Genomic DNA, 20,870 nt, shown 5'->3' on the forward strand with positions numbered 1-20,870 from the left:
TCCTAACTGTGCAACACAGAACCAGGCATAATGCTGCCAATTACCTGACATTCGACCATCATTTCATTAAAGCACAATGTTAGAATAATGATAGAGGTAGACCACTCAGACAAGTTTAAAATCCAGGGAGGAAGAATGGAGGCTGAGAAGGAACATTTTAGAGGCAGAAAACAATTTGTGAGATTTAAAAGACAAATTTAGAACATGCTATTTTGAATCTAATTTTATTTCCAATGGTGATTGCTGACCAATGACTAAAAATCTTGATTTTAATCAGTAGGAAATAGCGTGAGAATTTGTCCTTTTGAAATTCTTCTTAAACAGTTTTGAAATTATTTCACTACTACATGCTTTCTTGCATGTGCCTTTTAATACATTTTGTTTCAAGGGTCTGAGCTAGTCATTAAGATTTATTAATGGCTTACCTCTTAGGAATTTACATTTAAGAAACATAGAGTTGTTGTATTGCTTGGGGTCCCATTTTCCCAGGATAGATTGGGGTATGGAGAAGCAGCTGCCCACAGAAACATCTGCGAGAAGTGGGAGCTCTCACTGAGTCAACCCAGAGTAGGGCACAAGCCAAGGACAAACCTTGAAAGGGTCATCCAAGTCAGAAGGAGTGAGGGGCAAGACCACTAGTCTTATTGAGGGGTCAGGGCAAAAACAAAAAAGCAGGGAAGCTATAATGTTGGTGGCCAAGTAAGTCTCTAGATTTCAGAATTTTATTTATTTTATTTTATTTTATTTATTTTATACAAGGGATTGAACCTGGGACCTTGGACATACAAAGCAGGTGCTCAACCACTGAGCTATAACTGCTCCACTTAAAGTCATTTTTTAAAAAATTAATTTATTGAAGTATGTCACTGATACATAAACAATAAGTGTATAATAATAGTCATGAACTTACAAAACAAACAAATATAACATCGTACAGGACTCTCATAACTCACCCTACCACCAATAACTTGCATGTGGTTAAACCTTTTTAATGAATGATTAAAAAGCACTGTCAAAATATTACTATTAACCAAAGTACTTTCCCCCCAACCAACCTTATTATTGTCATCTTTATGTCACTTATACATGAACATACATATACAATTAAGTGTACAGTAAAAGTTGTGAACTTAGAAAGTAAACATGCATGACATCATACAGGGGTCCCATATATCAACCCACCACCAACACCTTGCATTGTTGTGAGAAGTTTGTTACAAATTATGAAAGACTATTGTCAAAATCTTACTTCTAATCATAGTCCTTATCTTATATTTGGTGTGTTTTTTCCCCAACCCATCCTATTATTATTTTTTAAATATATTTTTTCATGACCGAAGTTGTAAACTTATAAAACAATCATGCACATATGCAGAATTCCCAAACAACAACCCTTCCATCAACACACCACACTGTGGCAGAACATTTACTACAGATAAGATAATATCTGAATGTTACCATGTCCACTGTGTACATTTGGCTCACATTTTCCATACTGCCTCATTATTAACACAGTACGTCTTTGGCATAGATGCAAGAATATTATATTATTACTGCTAACCACAGTCCATGGTTCACTCCAGCTGTATTTTTCCCATGCTTCTCCACATTCCTAACACCCTGCAGTAGTAATGTACATTTGCTCTAGCTCACAAAGAATAGTCTTGCATCTGTACCATCAACCACAATTCTCATCCACCTCTTGGTTTATTATGCTATTCAGTTACTAGACTATTCTCTAGCATGCTGTCAATTGGCATTTACATATCTAGACTACCATTTTCAGTCACATCTCCATTTATAAACTAGCTGTTATTCACTATGTGTTACCATCCACTCTATGCATTTCCACACTTTTACAGTAAAGGTAATTAAAACTTCTACATACTTTAAATATCAGTAGTCCATCTCAGTCCTCCTCTCATCTCTTTTACGAATCCACAGACTATCACCAGGTCTTGAAAATATTTTCCTACAATTTCTTCTAGAAGTTTTATGGTTCTTGCTTTTAATTTTAGGTTTTGATCCATTTTGAGTTAATTTTTGGATAAGATGTGAAATAGGGGTCCTCTTTACTTCTTTTGGCTATGGATATCCAATTCCAGCACCATTTGTTGAATGGACTGTTCCGCCTGAGCTGTGTGGGTTTGACAGGCTCAAAAATCTGTTTCTGAACCATAAATTTGGTTCCATTGGTCTATGTGTCTGTCTTTATGCCAGTATCATGTTGTTTTTACCACTATAGCTAGGTAATATGATTTAAAGTCTGGAGATGAGGGTTTGCTTTTCCTTTTTATGGTATTTCTGGCTATTCAGGACCCCTTACCCTTCCAAATAAATTTGTGATCCTGTGTTCAAGTTTTCCTCAATGTTGGTGGAATTTTTATCAGGATTGCATTGAATCTGTATATCAATTTGAGTAGAATTGACATCTTCATGATATTTAGTCTTCCAATCCATAAGCATAGAATGTTCTTCCAGTTATTTAGGCCTCTTTTGATTTCTTTTAACATTGATCTGTAGTTCTCTGAATACAAGTGCTTAACATCGTTGGTTAAGTTTATTCCTGACTATTTGAGTTTCATCTGTCATATTTTATTTTCATCACATCTTTGATACTTTTAGTTTATTTTATTGATATAATCTTTTCCAGGCCTCTCTCTCCTGTCTTTTCTTTTCAGGCTTTAGCACACCCTTTAGTATTTCCTGAAAATCTGATCTCTCGCTTAGAAATTCTCTCAGTTTCTGTTTATCTGTGAATATTCTAATCTTACCCTCATTTTTGAAAGACAGTCTTGCTGGATATAATATTCTTGGCTGAAAGTTTTTCCCTTGTAGTATCTTAAATATATCAGGCCACTGTCTTCTTGCCTCCATGGTTTCTGGTGAGAAATCAGCACTTAATCTTGTTGTGTATCCCTTATATGTTATGCATTGCTTTTCTCTTGCTGTTCTCAGAATTCTCTCTTTGTCTTTGGCATTTGACATTCTGATGAGTATGTGTCTCAGATATGTGGTCTCTTTGGATTTTTTCAAATGGGAGTACATTGTGCTTCTTGGACATTGATATTTGAGTCCTTCAATAGGGTTGGGAAATTTTCTACCATTATTTCTTCAAATATTCCCTCTGCCCCTTTTCCCTTTTCTTCTCCTTCTGTGACACTCATGACATGTATGTTTGCATGCTTTATGCTGTCATTTAGTTCCCTGAGAACTTGTTCAATTTTTTCCATTATTTTCTTCATCAGTTCTTTTGTATGTTCACTTTCAGAGGCTGTTTCTTCAAGCTCACCAATCCTTTCTTCTACCTCCTCAAATCTGCTATTATGTGATTCCAATGTTTTTTAAATTTCATTTATTGTACCTTTCATTCCCATAAGATCTGCTGTTTTTCTATGTATGCTTTCAAATTCTTCTTTGTGCTCATCCAGGGTCTTCTTAATATCCTTCTTTTCTTTAGCCATCTCGAATTTATCAAGGATGTTTGTTTGAACCTCTATGATTAGTTGTGTCACCTCCTTTATATCATCTGGAGGCTTATCTTGTTCCTTTAACTGGGCCATAGCTTCCTGTTTCTTGGTGTGGATTGTAATTTTTTGTTGGTTTCTTGGCATCTGGATTACTAGAGGATTTATTCTGGGTGCAGTTTTTTCTTTAGTTTAGGGTTTCCTGCCCTTTCTCCCTTGCTGATTGTGTAGTACAAGCCAAGGATGTAGTTGGTGTTATAAGGTGTGGAGGCTCAAGCTGCCCTCATTGTGCCAGGGACCAATGAAGCTTCTCCCAACTTTCTCCTTTGCTAGGGGTAGGGACAGAGTCACAGCTGTGTGGAATAATCCAAGTTGTGCAGGCCTAGACTGTAGTTGCCCAGAGAGCCTGATGAAGCTTCATGCCCCTTTCTTCTCTGCCTGGGGCAGGGGGTGGAGTTGCAGGTGTGGGCAGCAATCTATGCAGTGCAGGTCCAAGATGACTGCAGTTGCCCCAGTAGACTCCTGATTTTCAATCTGTGCCAGCCAAAGGTAGGCAGTTACCTGGATAGGCTGGTGCAGGGCTTGCCAGCCTCTTCTCTTACCAGAGGTGAGGCAGAAGCCTAGTCTAAGACTGCAGGCTGATCTGGGTAAAAGAAACTGGTTCCTACCATCACTATGATTTTCAGTCCTGCTTCCCCTCAGGCTAGGGGCAGAGTCAAAATGGCTGCCACTGGCCTTTTCCAACTTGGGCAGATTCACACCCCTGCTGTTCCCAGGGTTATATCTTAGCCAGCTGAGTCTACCAATCAGTAGGCGAAATCAGCTGCCAACCGTCTTCTCCCCTGTTTTTGGGAAATGGAGCTTCCAATTCTGGCCACAGAACAGCTCCTGGGGTGGCTCCTGCAGCCAGAGTAGGATAATTACTGGCCTCCGCAGCTTGACCAATAATTTCCCAGAGAGGCTGGCACAGGTCTGCGCAGCTTCCTCCCTACTGGAGGTGATACTGGGGCCTAGGCTAGAGCTACAATCTGACCTGGATGGAAAGAAGCTGGTCTCCACCAGCACTGGATTTTCAGTCCACCCCACTTCCCTTCATGCCAGGTGTGGAGTTAACATGGTGGCTCCTGGCCTCTTTCTGACTTGGACAGGCTCAAACTTCAGCTATTCTTAGGATTATACTTTAGCTAGCCAAATTTACTCATCAGCAGCTGAAGCTGGTGCCCAACCGTCTCTTCCTTCCCCATTTTTGGGAAGTAGACTTCTATTCCAGCCACAGAACAGCTCCCGAGGTGGCTTGTGCCTCCAGTGGAGGATGGGCACCGGCCTCCAGGGCGTGGAGCACTCTACTTACGAGTCTTCCCTTTAGATGGACAGTCTCCTCCATTCATTCCTTCAAGGATGTTGCAGGATGCTCTTCTGGCCTTGTGAAGCCTCCAAACAGGTGCTTCAGCTAGCTCAAGATAGCGCTGATTTTGCTAACTGCCCTGTAGCAGGAGCTGACTCTAGGAGCTCCTTTCCCCACCACCATCTTTGCTGGTTCTCCTAAAATCATTTGTATTTACTGTGTTTTTAAAATTGGTGGAACCAAAAGAAGGCTTCCAATTTTTCAATTTCCCCAGTATCATGAAAGAGTGGGAAGGACATAATCTTAGAATAAAATGCAAAGCTTTAAATCAATTCAGCTTTTTAAAACCACACAATTGAGTCTTAATGCTTCCATTTCCCTGGGGACTAGAAAAAACTTCGTCACAGACTAAAGCTCTAAAGAACAGAGGATGAAGCAGTCAGACATTTTATCAAACCATGTCCTTAAGCAGTGGTCATGATACTGATGCACCCTACTAAGTTCAGACTAACCCTCAAGGTCAGTTGATGAAAAGTCCTGGTTTGCTCAGAACAGTCCTAGTTTATGCCTGTTGTCCTGCATAATTTTTTAAATTTATTTTTAATTTAATTTAATTTTTGCTTCTGAATAATTATTAACAGTACCTTCTTTCATCTTCCAATGTGTCTTGGTTTGGAGGATAAATTATGACATTACCCTTCTTAAAGACATCACTGCACAGTTTTATGTTTTTCTTCATTCAATGATTGGTTGGGATAAATTCATTTCTCAAACTCTGGGAGGAGCTGTGCCGCAAGATTGGCAGGTTGCTCTGCTTTGAATGCTTAAGGGAAACACATTTTACCAAAGAAAGTTTCCGAATACTAAGATCCTTTGCATGCAACCCTTCCAAATGCCATATCATGACCATGACATGAATGCTAAAACCAAAGTTCATAAACTAGTTTTGAAAAATTATTGACTACATACTATCTATTCCAAGTACAAATACTGAACTGTCTGCTTTGAATCCCACACTATCTCATGAAGTATGCAGAGCAGAAATTTCTATCCCCATTTTATAGGCAAGAAATTGAAAAGAGGAGAGCAGTTTGATGACTTGCCCAAAAGAAACAAACTGGCATCCACTCTTTGGGTTTTGCCTTCACTCTTCTCTTTTTTTAAAAAAGATGTATTTATTTCTCCCCCTCTCCTCGTCTGCTCTCTGTGTCCATTCGCTGTGCGTTCTTTCTCTGTCTGCTTGTCTTCTCTTTAGGTGGCACCAGGAACCGATCCTGGCCATCTTCTAGAGTGGGAGAGAGACATCCAATCTCTTGGGCCATCTCAGGCCCCTGGTCTGCTGTGTCTCTTATTGTCTCTCCTCTGTCTCTTTTTGTTGTGTCATCTTGCTGCATCAGCTCTACACCAGACCAGCTTGCCATGCGGGCCAGCACTCCTGCACAGACCAGCGCTCCACTTGGACCAGTTTGCCACATTGGCCAGCTTGCCACATTGGCCATCTTGCCTTTACCAGGAGGCCCTGGGAATCAAATCCTAGACCACCCATATGGTAGGCAGGAGCCCAATCTCTTGAACAACATCCGTTTCCCTTCACTCTTCTTTTTCCATGACATTGTATAGGTTTTACACTTGTAGGCATTTTGGAAAATGTTTTATTCAGGTGAGTGGAATGAACTGAAGTGGAAGGAAGTTAATTACAAGGTAGGTCAAAACAAAATTTTTAAAGTAATGCTTCAGGGATTTTAGCCTAATAAATATAAGACAATAGCAGTTTAAGTTTTGTTTGTGAGGGTTCTTTTACTGAAGTACTACAGGCAAAAGCTTGGAGGTGGTATCCAATAATAACTGCATAGATATTTGTCATGCCTTGTAGCTTTATTCTAAAAATTGACCTTTAAAAGATTCATAGTTATATTATACTTTAAAAGAACTTACTGAAACACCCACATCCACGTGCAAATGAACAAAGATTTTCTGAAAGGATTTACAAGGAAATGAAAAAGGTATTTGTTTGAAATGGGACAAGGTGAGTTATTTAACATATTACTTGTTTGAATTTTGTATCAAGTGTATGTTTTACTTTTATAATAAAAAATAAGTATAAAACATTCAAAGGAAGCATTTACCAAGTAATAAGAAGGATTCTAAACTTTATTTTTCCTATGTAGGAAGTCATTCATGGAAGAAATTGTCAGAGTCTTTTGGAAACAACATCTGAATGAAACGAAAAGCTAACATATGATAATAAATGTCAGTTATTTGGTTCAGAGAGTGTGGTCAGCAGCCGAGCGCAGGAATCCCTGGTGCTTAGTTCTAGTACTAGTACTTACTCAGTGCTATCTCCCCACCTGAGGGTAAACTTTTCCATATGCTTTTCATATATATCTACTTATCTCTATATATCTAAGGTGTTTTATTTTTTATCTTTTTAAAAAAATTTTATTCCCCCCCCCTTGAGCCTTGCTTGTTGTCGTCGTTGTTGTTTTTTCTCTGTGTGTCCATTCACTGCATGCTCTTTTGTGTTTTTTACTTGTCTCCCTTTCTGCTGCATCACCTTGCTGAGTTGGCTCTCCACGGCACAGGCGGGCTGGCAGCTCTGCACAGTGTGCAGGCAAGCCTGCCTTCACAAGGAGGCCCCAGGATGCGATCCCAGGGCCTCCTATGTGGTAGACGGGAAGCCTGCTTCCTCAGTATGCTTTTTAGTAGTGTTTTTTTCCTAATGCTTAGGGATTAAAAATAGAAGGGAGACAATTTCTGTTCAACATAGGTCCAGCAAATGTTTATTGAGTGCTAGAGAATAAATAAATAATATACATTTCCTTTGCTAAAATAACAGAAATACCTTAAGCTTTTCTCTTCTTCTTCTCTGCAGAGAAGTAGAGACCCAGAGTGGAAAGGAGACGGGATATGGTCAGAAGAGTCAAGTTCTGGTTCCAACACAAACTAGTATTATGACTGTAAAAAACAAATACTTCAAGTCTCAATTTTTTTGAGTCTATTTTTCTCAGTTATAACATTCTGAAAAATAAAACTAAATAATGCAAATAAAATGTTATAAAGTACTATGATTTATTCTCTCCATGAACATTTAATAGTACTGACTTTGGGTTGGGCTACTGTGCTAGGCAAGATTCAAGCTGTACTTATAAAGAGTTCATCTCTGATTTGGGGAGATAGACAAGTATATGTAACTATGCACCTGTGTGTGTGCGTGTGTGTGTGTGTTTTAAGATTTATTTATTTATTTATTTATTTCTCTCCCCTTCCCCCCCCCCCAGTTGTCTGTTCTCTGTGTCTATTTGCTGTGTCTTCTTTGTCCACTTCTGTTGTTGTCAGAGGCATGGGAATCTGTGTTTCTTTTTGTTGCGTCATCTTGTTGCATCAGCTCTCTGTGTGTGCGGCGTCATTCTTGGACAGGCTGAACTTTCTTTTGCGCTGGGTGGCTCTCCTTATGGGGTGCACTCCTTGTGCGTGGGGCTCCCCTATGTAGAGGACACCCCTGTGTGGCACAGCACTCCTTGCGTGCATCAGCACTGTGCATGGGCCAGCTCTACATGGGTCAAGGAGGCCTGGGGTTTGAACCGCAGACCACCCTTGTGGTAGATGGATGCCCTAACCACTGGGCCAAGTCCGCTTCCCTGTGTGTGTGTTAGGGTTTGCTTTGTATTTTTTTTAAGCTGCTTTTTATACAAATGGCAAGTAAAAAATTCACAGAATTCATTTTTAAAGCATTTGTCCATGAGTTTTGTCCATGAGTCAGTAAAAACTAACCCAATCTTTTCATCATTTCTATTACCTTGAGATTAAATGTTTACAGTGATGATGCTGAAGTCCAACCTTGGTAATGCCATTTGAATCACAAAAAATTAAATAATCATTAGTATAAATCTATATGAAAGATTTTTGTTTGCCTTTTTAAAAAAAGATTTATTTATTTATTTTTCTCCCCTTCCCTCCCCCACCCCGGTTGTCTGTTCTCTGTATCTATTTGCTTTGTCTTCTTTGTCTGCTTCTGCTGTTGTCAGCGGCATGGTAATCTGTGTTTCTTTTTGTTGCGTCATCTTGTTGTGTCAGCTCTCCGTGTGTGCGGCGCCATTCCTGGGCAGGCTGCGCTTTCTTTCCTGCTGGGTGGCTCTCCTGATGGGGCGCCCCTATGTGGGGGACACCCCTGCGTGGCACGGCACTCCTTGCGCGCATCAGCACTGCGCATGGGCCAGCTGCACACGGGTCAAGGAGGCCCGGGGTTTGAACCGAGGACCTCCCATGTAGTAGATGGACAACCTAACCACTGGGCCAAGTCCGCCGCCTTTTGTTTGCATTTTAAAGCCAAATAATTCATATATAATAAAAATGATTTCTCTCTAGAATTTGTATGCTATTACGCACTATTCCATGATGGCAATGCCACATAAATGAGCTTTCTCTATTAAAAAAGAAAAACACTTTCTGGCTTAAATTTTGGATCATGAAAGTAAAGGGTTTGGGGATTAATAGAAACATGATTTTGAGAAAACTTTTAAAGGAAAGAACGAATTGGAAAGACTGTACCCACAGTCAAAATTTCTCAGAAATTGAAGCAGAACATTTATCTACTTAAATTAAAATGAAAATAGAAACTTTAAAATAGTCCTTTTGCACCTTTTAGAATAGACTTCACTGTGTTAACTCAGTCATTAGCAGTTATTTGGTTCACAAGTTCTACATTTGGTTTGCCTGAAGGAATTGAATTTTTATGCCAGAATTGATGAGATATTTTGATTTGTTGTCTGTATAGCCCTAGATGCTCAGAAATCACCCCTCAAATGGTCTATTTCTTTTTCAAAGTCTGTCTCAAATCTTATTTGTGTTTAGTTTGATCTTTATAAGGCATGTTATGAAAATGCTACTTGCAAAGTGTGGTACCCAAAAAAATTCTTGGGAAAATTAAGGGGATATTCTCAAGCAAACTGAATAAACAACACAAAGAAATGAATAAAACTTCTCAAAAATTTACAATGGCAAGTTTATAGCAATTTTTAAAATCTCTATTATCTTATGCTCTTCCATGCATGCCATACTCTGTTTACTTGGGACCTAATTATTCCTGTTTCTGGATTATTATAGTTCACTGCTTCCTTTTTCTCTGTTGCAACTTGGTTTTTGTTCTCAGCAACTTGGTTTTTGTTCTCAGCATGAGACTATATGATATGACTTTTAAACATTATCTCTATTGACAGTTCTTGTTATGAATAAGGGAGGTTCAGCAGCTGAAGCTATTGATAGAAAGCTCGTGGGTTATTAACTGATACTTATTTCCTGCCTGACTAGTAAAATCCCATGAGAGCGATGGACATGCTCATTGTGTTCAATGCCGCATCCCCAGGGGCCTGCTATGGACAGACAAGTGTCAGATAAATAATGACTGATATATTAACTCTCCCCTTTATGGGCTCTTGCTCATATGCGTGATACAGCCTAATTATATAAACATGATAACATCACTGGACTAGGAATCAGGGAACCTGATAGAGGGCCCAGCTCCATCAATAACTAAGCATAGCACTTAGAAGAGTGCTTTGTGTTTCAGAACGTAGTTTTTAAATTTTAAAATGACAGCCTTGAACTAGATCACTACTTTGAAAACATTCTTGTTTCTTAGTTTTTGTTTTAGTAATGGAACATTCTTGGCAAACAATATCTTAAGTGGAATGCCAGCGCTCTTTATACAACTAGTAAAAGCAGAAGAAATTTGGTTTGAAAATGGGCCAGAACCCCTCCTCTCCTTGGTTACACTTCCCTCCCCCTGTTGCCCCGCTGCTTCTCCCAGAACAACCCTAAGACTCCAGAGAATACAATTTTATATCAGGATTAAATGTACCATGCCAAACCAAATGAGTCTGTACAGTTCTACGCTTCAGACAAACCTTACACTTGTGCTACAGAATGTTTTTGGCAGAATGCTTTGCCATCGGTATCATTCGATATAAACAAGTCTTCTCTAGTGAAGATGTGCTAAATCAGTCAAGCATTGCTTGGCTAATGGAAAGAGAATGTGCACATTTGTGGGCTGCTTTTGAAATGTGACTGGAAAAGTTTCTTGCATGAAGGATTCATCATGCCCCTAAAACCAGCTGGATATTTTTTTCCTGCCTCCCAGTAATACTAAAAACAAATAAATTAAAACTTTAGAATGTATTTGTCTGGGGAAATATTGAATGCACTTCTAGGCATAGCTGACTCTTTTCAAAAATGTATTATTGTGTAGAAAAAGAATGTGAAAGTGTTTAGGAGCCTAAATTACATATTGTCAGTTGATAATGATAAATAGATTTGTCTGGGCTTTTTCTACACAAATGGAAGGTAATAGGGAGGCTTGTTCCACTACCAAAAATGATTATTTTTACCTCTGTTAATTCCACATGTTGCCAAGAGAATTCCTCTCCTAGTGTGGAATATATAACTCAGAATTTTAAAAGTCACATCAGGCAAAACAATGACAGGAATCAGATTACTTTGGTGGAGAGTTGCCGTAGAATTTTTTTCACAAAACTAAATATGGTAGATGTTTCTTGCACAAGACCATCTTCTACTAAGCAGGTCAGCAGTCAGAGAGGACATAGCCACCAAAATGTCTCTGCCATTACTGAAGAGAAGGGCGGCAGTGTTCTGCTACTTGGGGCACAGGGGAGGTGACTGGCTAGAGGGCAGCCCAGAGTAGGGCACCCCAGCAGGAGCCTTAGATCCCAAGAGGCAGCACCAAGATACGGGGGGCAAGAGACTCAAGAAGGAAAGTTTGGGCGGGGGGAGGAGGTTGAGGGAGTAGTGCATGATAAAATGCTGACTGTACTGTTGTATACAGGCACGAGCTTATCTTTGTAAGTTTCCTGGTTAGGAAAATTAAATAACTTGGTTCACAGCTTGATTATAGTTAACTTAACCTCTGTCTTCTTCACCCTTACTTTGTAAACTGTGGGCAATATTGTGAAGCTTTAAGGAAATGGTCTACCCAGCAGTGCCTGGCACAAAAGAAGTTCTTGATGAATGATCTCTGTGTCAGTAGAGTCTCAGAGAGAAACAGATGGCACATTCCAATTGACAAATTTGAAAAGGGACTCTGTAAAGGCATAGGAAGTGTGTGGCAAAATCCCAGCATAGTACCGCTGGGCACTAGGACGTGCTTGAGTCCTGAAGGGGCAAGCAGAGAGGGCAGTTACCAGAACCCAGAGACAGAGAGATTGCATGGAGGGCGCTGCCTCAGAGGAGCTGTGACTTGCCCTAGAGGGATGAAGCCAGTATATGGCAGTCCCACAAAGGGAACTAGGCAAACAAATAAATGCCCCAGCCCCCTTCCTCTCTCCCTCTGACCCCTGCTGGGACTGCTCACTGACAGTCCCAACTGGAAACCAAAGAGGAAGGAGCCCACTGATGGTGTTCACATAGATCTTCCCACAGGGCTACAAAGCAGGGGGAGTGAAGAGTGGATTAGGAGGGACAAACGGGAAAGAAATTCAGCACAGTATTCATAACAGTAACTTTTTATTTTTATTATTCTAGTATCTAGGATTGGAAGACTCAATACTTAGCACAATATCTGGAACCCAGATGCTCAATAATATTCTACTGAATGAATGAATTCTCACTCATGATCAACTAGGAATTGAGTCAGGTGCTCTTAAAAGAAACCAACTTCAGGGGCTGAATAACACAAGGGTTATTTTCTGCATTAAAGAAATCTGGAGACAGACTGCTTTGGGGGCTCCATGAAGTAATAAGGGATGTGGTTTCCTTCCTTCTTTCTGTTCCTCTGGGCTTGCTTTCATCCTCGAGGTCACCCTGACACCCAACACGGCTTCCAGAGTTTCAGGCAATTCAAGAAATGGGAAGGAGGTGGGGGAAAGGAGCCGACTTTCTCTAAGCTGTTCTCCTGAAGTCCCATGCAATATTTCCTCTTATATCTTCCAGGTCAGAGTTTAGTCACTTGGCCACAACTATCACAAAATAGGTGGGAAAGGTAGTCTTTTTTTCCTGAATGTATTGTTACTTTGATTAAAACCCGCTGTTATGAAGGAAGAAAGTCCGCATTCTCTTGACCAAACAGGATGGACATCCAAGATTGAACAAAATTTTTTGAGTCAGGTTCTTTATTATGAAGTCCAAGATATATTTATTACTAGCTACATTATAAAAACAAAACAAAACAAAATCCCCAGGTTGCTTGAGGACACACAGCCAATGATAATGAGCAGGAATTCAAACTCCATATTTCCAAACTCTGTCATACATACATACATATTATGCTATACACAGATTGTTTCCTCAACAGAAGGATGAGTGATAAATAACAGCATCACTTCCAAAAGGAATGAGCATTTCTTAAACTATAAATAATTATCATGTGTAAAGGAACTCTGTGATTAAATAAGATTGGAAAGTACTGAATTAAACCAAGGAAGATAATTTTTTCCTTTTTTTTAAAAAAGAATATATGTATTTTTAGGGAGCTATAGTATGCAGAATTTCCAAACGACACGCCTTTGGGAAATGTTGGACTACATTAATTCAACGTGTAGCAGAGGCCTTGCCTTTGGCGGCTTGGAATTCAGAGCCCACCCTCGACTTGCCCGGTGAATTTGGCAGGCCTGGGCAGGATGACCGCGTAGAGGCGGCAGTGGTATCAGACTCAAAGCAGAGGAGGATCTGGAAGAGACCAAGGGTACGGAAACATGAACAAGAGCTAAGGTACGGCCGAGTCAGCCTGAGCCACCCCTCAGCCTGACCACATTAATGAAGTACACCAGCCGCCAGCGTCAGAACAGATGCCTGCAAGGAGAGCTTGACCAGGTAGAAAACAAGCCCTGAACAGATGCTATTTAGGGGGACATAGAGTAAAGTCGGAAGGCCAGAGTCACACACAAGGTATTCTAAACTGCTTTCATAAAGGATTGAACGCTGGGAAGTGGACGTGCCCCAGGCGACTGGGCGCCCACCAGCACTTGGGAAGTAACTGGTTTGGCTCCTGGTGCCTCTGAAAGAAACAAGGAAGATGAACAGACACAGCAAGTGAAAAACAGCAAGCGGGCGAGGAGAAATAAATATCTTAAAAGAAAAAGGATTGACTATTACTACTTTAAAATTCTTTAAATTCATTTTCAGAGCAATATACTCAGTTCATAAATTGAAACAAGGTACAGAGGTTCACAGAGAAACGTCTTACTTTTCCTTTTTAAAAAATCAAATGTAGCATAACTGTTTTGGACTTCTTTTTTCCATTTAAAATATGTCATTAGGATTTCTATATCAATACAAAGAAAGTATACTCATTCTTTGTTTTCTGGAGATGATTTACTCTTAAGAATGCTTCACGATTTAACTCTTTGGCTGATGAACAATGCTGTCACTACGAACAATATTGCAGTGAATGGTCTGATAAATATGTTATTTTGTATACATGCAGGTATATTTTTAAGAAAAATCTAAGGGGTTGAATTTGAAATAACTGTGTAACTTGAACGGAGACGTTTATGCCACAGAAGACTGGAACATTGCCAAGTCTCATTGTCCCAGGCACCCAGTGAGGAGTATTTTTTAGGTGACCATAAAGAAGCCCCCTAATGTTGGTACATCTGAGGATTCTGTTGGTACGTTTGTGACTCTACTTTCTATCCATCCATGCACGTAAGCACACACTAAAAAATTTAAATTGCGGTCAGACTCAGTATTTCCACATTCTTTTTTGTAACAGTTGCAAGATAAGAGAGGCACGGCAAATGGTCCATCCAAAGGGCGTACGGAAAGGATTTACAAGGAATGACAAGGGAATGGTCTTGAATTCCAAGAACAGAAGCTGGGTTTGCGCGCCTATCTCGTGGAGTGGGAATCGCAAGCAGCCTCCGCAGCAGGGATGCCACATGGCTAGCGCCCCTCCTTTGACCTCATTCTGCTCAGAGTCCAACCGACTTTATTTATTCCTAATTTCTGATCCCGCATAATTTCAGTTTATGACTTCTTACAGCACCCTCTAGCCTCAACTCTACCTTGTGACATTTTAACTGAGCTCCCCCCATCCTTACTGTCTTATAGTTTCTGGGTTGTTTTTGTTTTGTTTTTTTTTAGTATAAATTTCAAACTTCGCCCAGATAATTTCTCCATCAAGGCCATAGAGAGACCGGGTTGCTGCCGAGTCTGCTGGTTGGTTGCTCTGTCCTCACCCCTAAGCCAATTAGCTACAGTGGAGGGAGGGGCCTAGTGGTGGAACTTTGTCCCTCCCATTGGAGGCTCTAGCGGTGTGTGGCAGAGTGTTTCTTATAAGGGGGTGTGGTCAGGGCGGGTCCATCAACATTTCCAATATGCGGAATCATTATACCATTTTTCTGTGTCGTATACTATCGTCACACGATTATAAATAACTGCATAGTGGCCTATCAATGGAAATTCTGCAGTTTGTATTGTGAATTCCTACTACCAAACATTTACATTGTCTTAAACTATTTTGATATTACAAGAATACTCCTTTGAAACCCAAGGAAAGAGATCCTTTAAAGATTAGGGACGGGATTGGCTTCACTGGTGTGTGGGCTGTGCAGTCACATGGGGAGCTGGTACTCAGAAGGCCCCTCTGTAGCCCTCTTGAAATTTGCAACAGATTTTAAACAAGATGCCGGCAAATTATGTAGGCTGTCCTGGTTAAAGAATATATGCAAAAAGGAGGTAGGGATAAAGCAGTGTTAAATGTTAAATGAGGGAGGGTCAAGAAATGTATCAGTGTTGTGGCAACAGAGAGAAGTTGGTGATAGCTATCCAAGGCTAGGATGTGGGAATTCTCTGAGAAGGAAGATTTATTATGACTGGCAAGGCCTGGCAGACTTCTGTCCGAAAAACAGAGCCCAAAGTAGGGCCTTTAGGTTATTTTTATACAAGAGACACACAGGGTGGGGCCAGGAGAGATTATGGCACCAAAAAGACTCTTCGTTAATTTTTTTAAAAAAGATTTATTATTTATTTACTTCTCTCCCCTTCCCCGCTCCCCCCCTCCAGTTGTCTGCTCTCTGTGTTCATTTGCTGTGTGTTCTGTGTCTGCTTGTATCCTTGTCAGTGGCACTGGGAATTGGTGTCTATTCCTGTTGTATCATCTTCTGCATCAGCTCTCCGTGTGTGCGGCACCAGTCCTGGGCAGGATGCACTTTTTTTTGACACTGGGTGGCTCTCCTTACAGGGCACACTCCTTGCACATCAGTCCCCCTACGTGGGGGACACCCCTGCATGGTAGGGCACTCCTTGCACGCATCAGCACTGCATGTGGGCCAGCTCATCACATGTGACAGGAAGCCCTGGGTTTGAATCGCAGAATTCCCATGTGGTAGGCGGATGCTCTATCGGTTGAACCAAATCCGCTTTCCCGCTAGTTTTTGTTAGTAGGGCTTAGGGGTTTGTTTGAATACCAGGTAAACTTGAATTAACATATCGCCCACATTCTGTCTGGAAGTAAGTTGGAATACACATTCAGTCAATATCCTTCCTGAATATTCAAAGTCTATAGAGCCAATATCACTTAATTGGCTTCCCGGAAACTAGGCAAACTTGGATACAGAAATAGATAAGTTTGAATTCATGCACAGGCCATATTATTCAGAATCTGATCAACATTTCCCCTTCACGCATTTGTAGAAAGACATGATACTGACGTACTAGCTGATTTTTAACTCTGTCTGGCTTTGACCCCCTGTGACTTCCCCCATTTCCACTGGAGCAACTTCTGGGAAGAGATAACACAGAGAAAAGGAGAAACAGACAATTCTCAGCCTTTGAGTTTTAAACAGGCTTTGGAATGATAGCAGAAACAATAGTTTTGAGAGAAACAATAGTCTTCGATTTTTAAAAGCCTGGATTCTGAGGGCTTAGGCACAGGAATAATAGTTTTGGAAGAAAGTGTTCTCAGCTCAAGGCAGTTTCCCCACCCTCTCAACTACAATCGCCATAGGAAAGTAGAGTCAGGAAAACTAGACACTTGTGTTTTCTCTAGAGGGACTCTGGGCCTTGGTGCCCATGGCTTGTGCTGATCCTCCATAGAGTTTTGGGGACCCACCAGCAGAGAAGAGCTGGGTGTCACGGGCAGTGTAGAGCCAGGAGAGGCAGCAAATGGGAGCCATAGAGTAGATAGAAACAGTGGGAGCGTGTCTAAGCAGGTGACACCCTCATGGTCTCCAAAACCCATGGAAGCAGCAGAACTCTTTCCTAAGAGACAAGCATTGGGCAGAAGCTGTTGCTAGAGGACGGGACCTCAGAGGCCTTGCGGTCAGGAGTAGGAGGGCCCTGCCCTCATGTCCCGAGGCTAGGAGAGAAGGGTATGTCCAGAGGATGCCAGCAAGAAGAGACGGGCCGGGCCCTTCCCTGATGCCTTGGTCCTGCAGGTGTCTCCCAGGTTGGACACAAAAGGGACAGAGGCAGGGTAGCCTCCATATTCGTTATCAGTGTCATGGGACACAAAAGAGAAACTGGATCAGCCGCAGAGAAACCAAACACCTTTTTAAAACGCGCACTTGTTGCTGGAGAGTCTTACCTGCTATGCATATTTTTCGTGGGTACAAATATTTGAGCCCTGATATCCCCTTAGGGCTCAGCAAACAACTGAAAAATGGTGACTTAAGAATAAACACTCCTCTGTTCTTTTAAGTGTTGTATATATATCTCTCTCTCTCAATAATACTTGAGCTAGCGTCTGGCTCCTAAGATATTTTGTTAAACATTTCAGAAATGGGCATTTTACACATTCTGTTCACACTTGAAGAGGAGCGGATTTTCAGACTTGGCTTATTTTAGCAGTGGAACCATCTTTTTGAACAAAATATTAAGAACCTTGATGGGACTGCCCAATAGGGAGGGGGCTCTGGTGGAAGACCAGGAGACGCCCCCTTCCTCACTGCTCCCCTTTCCCCTCTGAGGTGGCCCTGGAGACACCTCCTTAGAACCCTGGTGATCCATAAACAAGCTTGAAAACCAGAGACTGGGGTGTGCTGGCCCACACGGCTCCGGTTCTGATGGTCTAAGGAATGAGAAGCGCATGTCTACCACACCCCAGCCGGCCGCTCCTCAGCGCCCCTGGCCAGAAGAGAGCAGCCGGGGCGGCTCAGTGGGGCAGTGGCCTTTAGAATAAAGACTGGTGGCCTCGCTGAGATCTATGTCTCACTCTGCTCCCCTCTCGCAACTGAAATTAGTCTCTGGTGAGATCCAGCATTAGGCATTTTCAAAAGAGCCCCTTCCCCCACTGCAGCCTTTATTCTAATATAAAACCGACAGGAGAACCTTGGAGAAAGATCATCTTCAAGGGCTGCTGTTAACAGTAAAAGTCTGAGAAAAGGAATTTAGGAAGAAGAAACATTTTCTCACCACATTGCCTAATTTTAAGTGATTGGAATAATTAGCTGGCTTACCTAAATTTGATGAGCCAATTGGAACAAATTCTGGAAGGCAGAGGAGTTGAATCTTTTGAGAACTCATAGACAGTAGAAATAATATCATGTCAATTTCAAGGGTGTTAAACAGTGAGGCAGAACAAATTCTATTCTCCTAAGAATGCAAGAATTTCTCTTAGCAAAAGGAGTCCTTGAAATAGTTGTTTGTCCTTGGTTGCTTAGGAAATCATGGCTCATTGCCAGGTGGGCACAGAAGAATGATGATTTTATTCATGTAAATGTCAATATTGCTTTCAGAAGGTAGGAATGTTAAAAACAGTGTTTGAAAATTTTTGGAATCTAGTTACCATATAATTAAATTAAATCTCAGTGACAATCTTGCCTTCTGTGAGAAAAGTATTATTCTATTTTTGTTAAATATTTAAAAATTAACCTATAAGGAAATGAAAATCATCATTTTAATCTTGCCTCATATTTGTTTAATAATCTCAAATGATTAATTTTCTAATTAAGGAAATGGAATTGATTTTGGAAAGTTATCATGTAGTATTCATGGTTGAAGTGTTCAATATTTCATTATGACATTTAGCCCAGTTTAATAACATTTCTTCTGCAGTTTTCTAAAAGAACATTCCCAAGTGTGTCTTATTGCTGCTGTAAGATGTTAACAGAGGTCACATACACAAAATATTTTGAAAGGAGTTTAGAAAACACCGAGTGTGTTGGGTTTGAATTCCAAATACTCTAAAGTTCTTAGAATTCCTCTATTTATTTACTTAAATAGAAGGCAAAGACTGATTTTATTTAAAAGTTTTCATTTTGTGGCAGCACTTACATTCTCTCTTCTCCTTGGATCTGAGTGTGGAGATGTTGACAGATGATACGTAATTCTAAGCAGATCAAGGTCTGCATAGTGAGGCTCCTTTCAGAATTCTGCAGGAAAAGCAAGGAGAAAAGACAATTTGGGGGTGAGTTGTCCCTTCCTCAAGGTGAATTTCCACATGTGGCTATTTAGTTTAAAAGTAAATGAATTAAAAATCATTACAATAAAAAAATTCAGCTCCACAGTTGTACTAGCCATATTTTGAGTGCTCAATAGCCACATATGAACATTTTGATCATCATAGAAAGTTCTATTGGAAATACAGGTCTAGAATATCTGCCCCAGTTTTGTACTCTTCCCTTGGTTCTTGGGGCCTCCCCTATGCATCCACATCAAGCTCCATGTCTTGACAATTGGTTTTTATTTCATATTTTAGATGATTTTCTCTCTCGATGCTCTCTTAGGACTTACCTTAATGTTTCAGTTATCTATTTTATTTCTCTTGATTCTGTGGGTTGGCTGGACTGAGTTGGGCGGTTCCTACTCTCTCCTGGGAGTGACTATGTTCCCTTCTGGGACTGCCATCTGCTGAGAGCTCCACTGGAGCCAGAAAGTCCAAGGTGGCTTCACCCACAGGGTGCACACATTGGCTGGGGTGGCTGGAATGGCTGGGCACTGGTCGAGTCTATGTCTCTTAAATATGGCTCAGGCTCCAAGACAGTGAAAGCAGAAGGTGCCAGAGCTGCTATGGGCTGTCCTGGAACTTGCACGAGGTCACTTCCATCACATTCCACATGTCATAGCAAGTCACAGGCCAGCTGGAGCCAAGAGGAGAAAACTAGAGTCCACTTATGAATGGGAGGAGCACCCTGTTTGTGTAAAGATGGGATAGATTTTGAGCAGTCATCTTTGCAGAGTCTGCCACACTGTCTATTATTTTATATAACTCTCTTTTCCATGCTATCCCTGAAGACAGTTCAGTTCTTAAAGAAATTACACAACTGTATAATTCACACATTTAACAAAAATAACTTTTTACTGCAGAATTTTTATACAGAGAATATATACTTACAAATAATATTTCCACAGCACCTAGGAGCTAGAGGTAGGGTGAGGAAAGGTTGGGGTGTGTGTGAAAGGAAGATTTACTTTCAATCCCCCTTTTCTATACCTCATCTTGGAAAGTCACACTGCAAATGAGCATACTGAAAAATATGAGCAGACCTGACAAAAGAACTTCTTTCAAAGGGAATTTGGACTTGTCTGTATTATTTACCTTTTATTCAGTGATTTTTCCACTTTCCTTTGAGATGCTTAAAAGAAATTCTAAGGTGGGCAGTTCAAAAGTAAAAGAATATATGATGCTAAACCTCATGCATAATTTAAGAACATAATTCAAAACCAAGACACCATATTTTACAAATTATATTTTCCACAATTAAAGCAGTAATATCCAGGATTAAAATGTATGTATGCAGGGTGGGGTGGGATGGGGGGCAGGTAGGGCTAAAGGTTTGTGGGAATTGTGGGAATATAAATTTAAACAACTTCTTAAGGGAGATTTTGAAAATATTTATCAAAATTTAAAATGTATAACATTTGACTCAGTATTCCATTTCCAGGAGTCCAGCTTTATTCAAATAAGTCTTTAGTCAAATCCCTTTTTTTAACATTTACTATATGTTTATGTTATTTTGTCTCTTTGAAGAAAAAGAGAAACATCAAATTGTGAGATAACCATTGTTCTCAAGAGAGTAATACCAAGAGCTGCATGCCCCTTTCTTAGAAAGAACAATGTCACATTGTTGCCACAAATTGAACATGTAATGATTGCAGTTTCTCTGGAA

General features: G+C 40.6%; 1 long non-coding RNA gene across 1 annotated transcript in view; it reads right to left on the reverse strand.

Moving 5' to 3' along the window:
• Positions 1 to 18,348, reverse strand: part of LOC105746506 (uncharacterized) — a 33,404-nt gene extending 15,056 nt beyond the window's left edge. The window contains exon 1 of the long non-coding RNA XR_001118849.2: positions 18,219 to 18,348. This is a non-coding gene — a long non-coding RNA (uncharacterized lncRNA). The remainder of the gene's footprint in view (positions 1 to 18,218) is intronic.
• Positions 18,349 to 20,870: the final 2,522 nt, after the last annotated feature.

The sequence above is a fragment of the Dasypus novemcinctus genome, chromosome 6, assembly GCF_030445035.2.
Source record: "Dasypus novemcinctus isolate mDasNov1 chromosome 6, mDasNov1.1.hap2, whole genome shotgun sequence".
Taxonomy (NCBI): domain Eukaryota; kingdom Metazoa; phylum Chordata; class Mammalia; order Cingulata; family Dasypodidae; genus Dasypus; species Dasypus novemcinctus.